We start from the raw sequence: 7,500 nt of genomic DNA, 5'->3' as shown, positions 1-7,500 counted from the left end.
CTGGGAATACCAGGTGCTTTAATCTCTTTGGAAAATTTCACGAATTATATAATAATCTTTCATTTAAAAAAAAAAATAAAATAAAAAGAGTCAATGCCCGATCTCTGAATCTTAGCAGGTTTAGGTATGGTTAGCACTTTGATGAGAGACTGCCTAGGAATACCAGGTGCTATAAGCTTTTGGGTTTTCTTTCCTACTTATATAATGTACTGGCGATTAGATTGGCTGGTCTTTAAATAGCCCTCTCTTTGCTGCTGTCTTCGCTTACGGCCATACCAACCTGGCTATGCCCGATCTCGTCTGATCTCGGAAGCTAAGCAGGTTTGGGCCTGGTTAGTACATGGATGGGAGACTGCCTGGGAATACCAGGTGCTTTAATCTGTTTGAAAAATTTCACGAATTATATAATAATCTTTCATTAAAAAAAAAAAAAAAAAAAAATAGAGTCAATGCCCGATCTCTGAATATTAGCATGTTTGGGCCTGGTTAGTACATGGATGGGAGACTGCCTGGGAATACCAGGTGCTGTAAGCTTTTTGGACATTTTTCACTTAGTATATAATAATTTTGCCAAAAAATAGAGTCAATGCCCGATCTCTGAATATTAACAAGTTTGGGCCTGGTTAGTACATGGATGGGAGACTGCCTGGGAATACCAGGTGCTGTAAGCTTTTTGGACATTTTTCACTTAGTATATAATAATTTTGCCAAAAAATAGAGTCAATGCCCGATCTCTGAATCTTAGCAGGTTTAGGTATGGTTAGCACTTTGATGAGAGACTGCCTAGGAATACCAGGTGCTTTAAGCTTTTGGGTTTTCTTTCTTACTTATATAATGTACTGGCGATTAGATTGGCTGGTCTTTAAATAGCCCTCTCTTTGCTGCTCTCTTTGCTGCTGTCTTCGCTTACGGCCATACCAACCTGGCTATGCCCGATCTCGTCTGATCTCGGAAGCTAAGCAGGTTTGGGCCTGGTTAGTACTTGGATGGGAGACCGCCTGGGAATACCAGGTGCTGTAAGCTTTTTGGACATTTTTCACTTAGTATATAATAATTTTGCCAAAAAATAGAGTCAATGCCCGATCTCTGAATATTAACAGGTTTGGGCCTGGTTAGTACATGGATGGGAGACTGCCTGGGAATACCAGGTGCTGTAAGCTTTTTGGACATTTTTCACTTAGTATATAATAATTTTGCCAAAAAATAGAGTCAATGCCCGATCTCTGAATCTTAGCAGGTTTAGGTCTGGTTAGCACTTTGATGAGAGACTGCCTGGGAATACCAGGTGCTTTAATCTCTTTGGAAAATTTCACGAATTATATAATAATCTTTCATTTAAAAAAAAAAAAAAAAAAAAAAAAAAAGAGTCAATGCCCGATCTCTGAATCTTAGTAGGTTTAGGTATGGTTAGCACTTTGATGAGAGACTGCCTAGGAATACCAGGTGCTTTAAGCTTTTGGGTTTTCTTTCTTACTTATATAATGTACTGGCGATTAGATTGGCTGGTCTTTAAATAGCCCTCTCTTTGCTGCTGTCTTCGCTTACGGCCATACCAACCTGGCTATGCCCGATCTCGTCTGATCTCGGAAGCTAAGCAGGTTTGGGCCTGGTTAGTACTTGGATGGGAGACCGCCTGGGAATACCAGGTGCTGTAAGCTTTTTGGACATTTTTCACTTAGTATATAATAATTTTGCCAAAAAATAGAGTCAATGCCCGATCTCTGAATATTAACAGGTTTGGGCCTGGTTAGTACATGGATGGGAGACTGCCTGGGAATACCAGGTGCTGTAAGCTTTTTGGACATTTTTCACTTAGTATATAATAATTTTGCCAAAAAATAGAGTCAATGCCCGATCTCTGAATCTTAGCAGGTTTAGGTCTGGTTAGCACTTTGATGAGAGACTGCCTGGGAATACCAGGTGCTTTAATCTCTTTGGAAAATTTCACGAATTATATAATAATCTTTCATTTAAAAAAAAAAAAAAAAAAAAAAAAAAAGAGTCAATGCCCGATCTCTGAATCTTAGCAGGTTTAGGTATGGTTAGCACTTTGATGAGAGACTGCCTAGGAATACCAGGTGCTTTAAGCTTTTGGGTTTTCTTTCCTACTTATATAATGTACTGGCGATTAGATTGGCTGGTCTTTAAATAGCCCTCTCTTTGCAGCAGTCTTTGCTTACGGCCATACCAACCTGGCTATGCCCGATCTCGTCTGATCTCGGAAGCTAAGCAGGTTTGGGCCTGGTTAGTACTTGGATGGGAGACCGCCTGGGAATACCAGGTGCTGTAAGCTTTTTGGACATTTTTCACTTAGTATATAATAATTTTGCCAAAAAATAGAGTCAATGCCCGATCTCTGAATATTAGCAGGTTTGGGCCTGGTTAGTACATGGATGGGAGACTGCCTGGGAATACCAGGTGCTTTAATCTGTTTGAAAAATTTCACGAATTATATAATAATCTTTCATTAAAAAAAAAAAAAAAAAAAATAGAGTCAATGCCCGATCTCTGAATATTAACAGGTTTGGGCCTGGTTAGTACATGGATGGGAGACTGCCTGGGAATACCAGGTGCTGTAAGCTTTTTGGACATTTTTCACTTAGTATATAATAATTTTGCCAAAAAATAGAGTCAATGCCCGATCTCTGAATCTTAGCAGGTTTAGGTATGGTTAGTACTTTGATGAGAGACTGCCTAGGAATACCAGGTGCTTTAAGCTTTTGGGTTTTCTTTCTTACTTATATAATGTACTGGCGATTAGATTGGCTGGTCTTTAAATAGCCCTCTCTTTGCTGCTGTCTTCGCTTACGGCCATACCAACCTGGCTATGCCCGATCTCGTCTGATCTCGGAAGCTAAGCAGGTTTGGGCCTGGTTAGTACTTGGATGGGAGACCGCCTGGGAATACCAGGTGCTGTAAGCTTTTTGGACATTTTTCACTTAGTATATAATAATTTTGCCAAAAAATAGAGTCAATGCCCGATCTCTGAATATTAACAGGTTTGGGCCTGGTTAGTACATGGATGGGAGACTGCCTGGGAATACCAGGTGCTGTAAGCTTTTTGGACATTTTTCACTTAGTATATAATAATTTTGCCAAAAAATAGAGTCAATGCCCGATCTCTGAATCTTAGCAGGTTTAGGTCTGGTTAGCACTTTGATGAGAGACTGCCTGGGAATACCAGGTGCTTTAATCTCTTTGGAAAATTTCACGAATTATATAATAATCTTTCATTTAAAAAAAAAAAAAAAAAAAAAAAAAAAAGAGTCAATGCCCGATCTCTGAATCTTAGCAGGTTTAGGTATGGTTAGCACTTTGATGAGAGACTGCCTAGGAATACCAGGTGCTTTAAGCTTTTGGGTTTTCTTTCCTACTTATATAATGTACTGGCGATTAGATTGGCTGGTCTTTAAATAGCCCTCTCTTTGCAGCAGTCTTTGCTTACGGCCATACCAACCTGGCTATGCCCGATCTCGTCTGATCTCGGAAGCTAAGCAGGTTTGGGCCTGATTAGTACTTGGATGGGAGACCGCCTGGGAATACCAGGTGCTGTAAGCTTTTTGGACATTTTTCACTTAGTATATAATAATTTTACCAAAAAATAGAGTCAATGCCCGATCTCTGAATATTAGCAGGTTTGGGCCTGGTTAGTACATGGATGGGAGACTGCCTGGGAATACCAGGTGCTTTAATCTGTTTGAAAAATTTCACGAATTATATAATAATCTTTCATTAAAAAAAAAAAAAAAAAAAAATAGAGTCAATGCCCGATCTCTGAATATTAGCATGTTTGGGCCTGGTTAGTACATGGATGGGAGACTGCCTGGGAATACCAGGTGCTGTAAGCTTTTTGGACATTTTTCACTTAGTATATAATAATTTTGCCAAAAAATAGAGTCAATGCCCGATCTCTGAATCTTAGCAGGTTTAGGTCTGGTTAGCACTTTGATGAGAGACTGCCTGGGAATACCAGGTGCTTTAATCTCTTTGGAAAATTTCACGAATTATATAATAATCTTTCATTTAAAAAAAAAAATAAAATAAAAAGAGTCAATGCCCGATCTCTGAATCTTAGCAGGTTTAGGTATGGTTAGCACTTTGATGAGAGACTGCCTAGGAATACCAGGTGCTATAAGCTTTTGGGTTTTCTTTCCTACTTATATAATGTACTGGCGATTAGATTGGCTGGTCTTTAAATAGCCCTCTCTTTGCTGCTGTCTTCGCTTACGGCCATACCAACCTGGCTATGCCCGATCTCGTCTGATCTCGGAAGCTAAGCAGGTTTGGGCCTGGTTAGTACATGGATGGGAGACTGCCTGGGAATACCAGGTGCTTTAATCTGTTTGAAAAATTTCACGAATTATATAATAATCTTTCATTAAAAAAAAAAAAAAAAAAAAATAGAGTCAATGCCCGATCTCTGAATATTAGCATGTTTGGGCCTGGTTAGTACATGGATGGGAGACTGCCTGGGAATACCAGGTGCTGTAAGCTTTTTGGACATTTTTCACTTAGTATATAATAATTTTGCCAAAAAATAGAGTCAATGCCCGATCTCTGAATATTAACAAGTTTGGGCCTGGTTAGTACATGGATGGGAGACTGCCTGGGAATACCAGGTGCTGTAAGCTTTTTGGACATTTTTCACTTAGTATATAATAATTTTGCCAAAAAATAGAGTCAATGCCCGATCTCTGAATCTTAGCAGGTTTAGGTATGGTTAGCACTTTGATGAGAGACTGCCTAGGAATACCAGGTGCTTTAAGCTTTTGGGTTTTCTTTCTTACTTATATAATGTACTGGCGATTAGATTGGCTGGTCTTTAAATAGCCCTCTCTTTGCTGCTCTCTTTGCTGCTGTCTTCGCTTACGGCCATACCAACCTGGCTATGCCCGATCTCGTCTGATCTCGGAAGCTAAGCAGGTTTGGGCCTGGTTAGTACTTGGATGGGAGACCGCCTGGGAATACCAGGTGCTGTAAGCTTTTTGGACATTTTTCACTTAGTATATAATAATTTTGCCAAAAAATAGAGTCAATGCCCGATCTCTGAATATTAACAGGTTTGGGCCTGGTTAGTACATGGATGGGAGACTGCCTGGGAATACCAGGTGCTGTAAGCTTTTTGGACATTTTTCACTTAGTATATAATAATTTTGCCAAAAAATAGAGTCAATGCCCGATCTCTGAATCTTAGCAGGTTTAGGTCTGGTTAGCACTTTGATGAGAGACTGCCTGGGAATACCAGGTGCTTTAATCTCTTTGGAAAATTTCACGAATTATATAATAATCTTTCATTTAAAAAAAAAAAAAAAAAAAAAAAAAAAGAGTCAATGCCCGATCTCTGAATCTTAGTAGGTTTAGGTATGGTTAGCACTTTGATGAGAGACTGCCTAGGAATACCAGGTGCTTTAAGCTTTTGGGTTTTCTTTCTTACTTATATAATGTACTGGCGATTAGATTGGCTGGTCTTTAAATAGCCCTCTCTTTGCTGCTGTCTTCGCTTACGGCCATACCAACCTGGCTATGCCCGATCTCGTCTGATCTCGGAAGCTAAGCAGGTTTGGGCCTGGTTAGTACTTGGATGGGAGACCGCCTGGGAATACCAGGTGCTGTAAGCTTTTTGGACATTTTTCACTTAGTATATAATAATTTTGCCAAAAAATAGAGTCAATGCCCGATCTCTGAATATTAACAGGTTTGGGCCTGGTTAGTACATGGATGGGAGACTGCCTGGGAATACCAGGTGCTGTAAGCTTTTTGGACATTTTTCACTTAGTATATAATAATTTTGCCAAAAAATAGAGTCAATGCCCGATCTCTGAATCTTAGCAGGTTTAGGTCTGGTTAGCACTTTGATGAGAGACTGCCTGGGAATACCAGGTGCTTTAATCTCTTTGGAAAATTTCACGAATTATATAATAATCTTTCATTTAAAAAAAAAAAAAAAAAAAAAAAAAAAGAGTCAATGCCCGATCTCTGAATCTTAGCAGGTTTAGGTATGGTTAGCACTTTGATGAGAGACTGCCTAGGAATACCAGGTGCTTTAAGCTTTTGGGTTTTCTTTCCTACTTATATAATGTACTGGCGATTAGATTGGCTGGTCTTTAAATAGCCCTCTCTTTGCAGCAGTCTTTGCTTACGGCCATACCAACCTGGCTATGCCCGATCTCGTCTGATCTCGGAAGCTAAGCAGGTTTGGGCCTGGTTAGTACTTGGATGGGAGACCGCCTGGGAATACCAGGTGCTGTAAGCTTTTTGGACATTTTTCACTTAGTATATAATAATTTTGCCAAAAAATAGAGTCAATGCCCGATCTCTGAATATTAGCAGGTTTGGGCCTGGTTAGTACATGGATGGGAGACTGCCTGGGAATACCAGGTGCTTTAATCTGTTTGAAAAATTTCACGAATTATATAATAATCTTTCATTAAAAAAAAAAAAAAAAAAAATAGAGTCAATGCCCGATCTCTGAATATTAACAGGTTTGGGCCTGGTTAGTACATGGATGGGAGACTGCCTGGGAATACCAGGTGCTGTAAGCTTTTTGGACATTTTTCACTTAGTATATAATAATTTTGCCAAAAAATAGAGTCAATGCCCGATCTCTGAATCTTAGCAGGTTTAGGTATGGTTAGTACTTTGATGAGAGACTGCCTAGGAATACCAGGTGCTTTAAGCTTTTGGGTTTTCTTTCTTACTTATATAATGTACTGGCGATTAGATTGGCTGGTCTTTAAATAGCCCTCTCTTTGCTGCTGTCTTCGCTTACGGCCATACCAACCTGGCTATGCCCGATCTCGTCTGATCTCGGAAGCTAAGCAGGTTTGGGCCTGGTTAGTACTTGGATGGGAGACCGCCTGGGAATACCAGGTGCTGTAAGCTTTTTGGACATTTTTCACTTAGTATATAATAATTTTGCCAAAAAATAGAGTCAATGCCCGATCTCTGAATATTAACAGGTTTGGGCCTGGTTAGTACATGGATGGGAGACTGCCTGGGAATACCAGGTGCTGTAAGCTTTTTGGACATTTTTCACTTAGTATATAATAATTTTGCCAAAAAATAGAGTCAATGCCCGATCTCTGAATCTTAGCAGGTTTAGGTATGGTTAGTACTTTGATGAGAGACTGCCTAGGAATACCAGGTGCTTTAAGCTTTTGGGTTTTCTTTCTTACTTATATAATGTACTGGCGATTAGATTGGCTGGTCTTTAAATAGCCCTCTCTTTGCTGCTGTCTTCGCTTACGGCCATACCAACCTGGCTATGCCCGATCTCGTCTGATCTCGGAAGCTAAGCAGGTTTGGGCCTGGTTAGTACTTGGATGGGAGACCGCCTGGGAATACCAGGTGCTGTAAGCTTTTTGGACATTTTTCACTTAGTATATAATAATTTTGCCAAAAAATAGAGTCAATGCCCGATCTCTGAATATTAACAGGTTTGGGCCTGGTTAGTACATGGATGGGAGACTGCCTGGGAATACCAGGTGCTGTAAGCTTTTT

General features: G+C 39.9%; 12 non-coding genes across 12 annotated transcripts; all 12 read left to right on the top strand.

The window, feature by feature from the left end:
- The first annotated feature begins 262 nt into the window (after nt 1–262).
- On the top strand, nt 263–381 carry LOC128006207 (5S ribosomal RNA). The gene has a single exon (XR_008178837.1). It is a non-coding gene; the product is annotated as a 5S ribosomal RNA (ribosomal RNA).
- Nucleotides 382–904: 523 nt separating this feature from the next.
- LOC128007829 (5S ribosomal RNA) lies at nt 905–1,023 on the top strand. Its single transcript, XR_008179577.1, has one exon. It is a non-coding gene; the product is annotated as a 5S ribosomal RNA (ribosomal RNA).
- A 516-nt stretch (nt 1,024–1,539) lies between these two features.
- LOC128007828 (5S ribosomal RNA) lies at nt 1,540–1,658 on the top strand. Its single transcript, XR_008179576.1, has one exon. It is a non-coding gene; the product is annotated as a 5S ribosomal RNA (ribosomal RNA).
- A 516-nt stretch (nt 1,659–2,174) lies between these two features.
- On the top strand, nt 2,175–2,293 carry LOC128007827 (5S ribosomal RNA). Its single transcript, XR_008179575.1, has one exon. It is a non-coding gene; the product is annotated as a 5S ribosomal RNA (ribosomal RNA).
- A 510-nt stretch (nt 2,294–2,803) lies between these two features.
- LOC128007826 (5S ribosomal RNA) lies at nt 2,804–2,922 on the top strand. Its single transcript, XR_008179574.1, has one exon. It is a non-coding gene; the product is annotated as a 5S ribosomal RNA (ribosomal RNA).
- Nucleotides 2,923–3,439: 517 nt separating this feature from the next.
- Nucleotides 3,440–3,558, top strand: LOC127988894 (5S ribosomal RNA). Its single transcript, XR_008162049.1, has one exon. It is a non-coding gene; the product is annotated as a 5S ribosomal RNA (ribosomal RNA).
- Nucleotides 3,559–4,222: 664 nt separating this feature from the next.
- On the top strand, nt 4,223–4,341 carry LOC128006206 (5S ribosomal RNA). Its single transcript, XR_008178836.1, has one exon. It is a non-coding gene; the product is annotated as a 5S ribosomal RNA (ribosomal RNA).
- Nucleotides 4,342–4,864: 523 nt separating this feature from the next.
- On the top strand, nt 4,865–4,983 carry LOC128007825 (5S ribosomal RNA). Its single transcript, XR_008179573.1, has one exon. It is a non-coding gene; the product is annotated as a 5S ribosomal RNA (ribosomal RNA).
- A 516-nt stretch (nt 4,984–5,499) lies between these two features.
- Nucleotides 5,500–5,618, top strand: LOC128007824 (5S ribosomal RNA). Its single transcript, XR_008179572.1, has one exon. It is a non-coding gene; the product is annotated as a 5S ribosomal RNA (ribosomal RNA).
- Nucleotides 5,619–6,134: 516 nt separating this feature from the next.
- On the top strand, nt 6,135–6,253 carry LOC128007823 (5S ribosomal RNA). Its single transcript, XR_008179571.1, has one exon. It is a non-coding gene; the product is annotated as a 5S ribosomal RNA (ribosomal RNA).
- A 510-nt stretch (nt 6,254–6,763) lies between these two features.
- On the top strand, nt 6,764–6,882 carry LOC128007822 (5S ribosomal RNA). Its single transcript, XR_008179570.1, has one exon. It is a non-coding gene; the product is annotated as a 5S ribosomal RNA (ribosomal RNA).
- Nucleotides 6,883–7,240: 358 nt separating this feature from the next.
- Nucleotides 7,241–7,359, top strand: LOC128007820 (5S ribosomal RNA). Its single transcript, XR_008179569.1, has one exon. It is a non-coding gene; the product is annotated as a 5S ribosomal RNA (ribosomal RNA).
- Nucleotides 7,360–7,500: the final 141 nt, after the last annotated feature.

The sequence above is a fragment of the Carassius gibelio genome, chromosome B22, assembly GCF_023724105.1.
Source record: "Carassius gibelio isolate Cgi1373 ecotype wild population from Czech Republic chromosome B22, carGib1.2-hapl.c, whole genome shotgun sequence".
In the NCBI taxonomy this organism is placed as follows: domain Eukaryota; kingdom Metazoa; phylum Chordata; class Actinopteri; order Cypriniformes; family Cyprinidae; genus Carassius; species Carassius gibelio.
The sequence above is the reverse complement of the archived record's forward strand: the minus strand, read 5'-3'. Positions and strand labels throughout refer to the sequence as shown.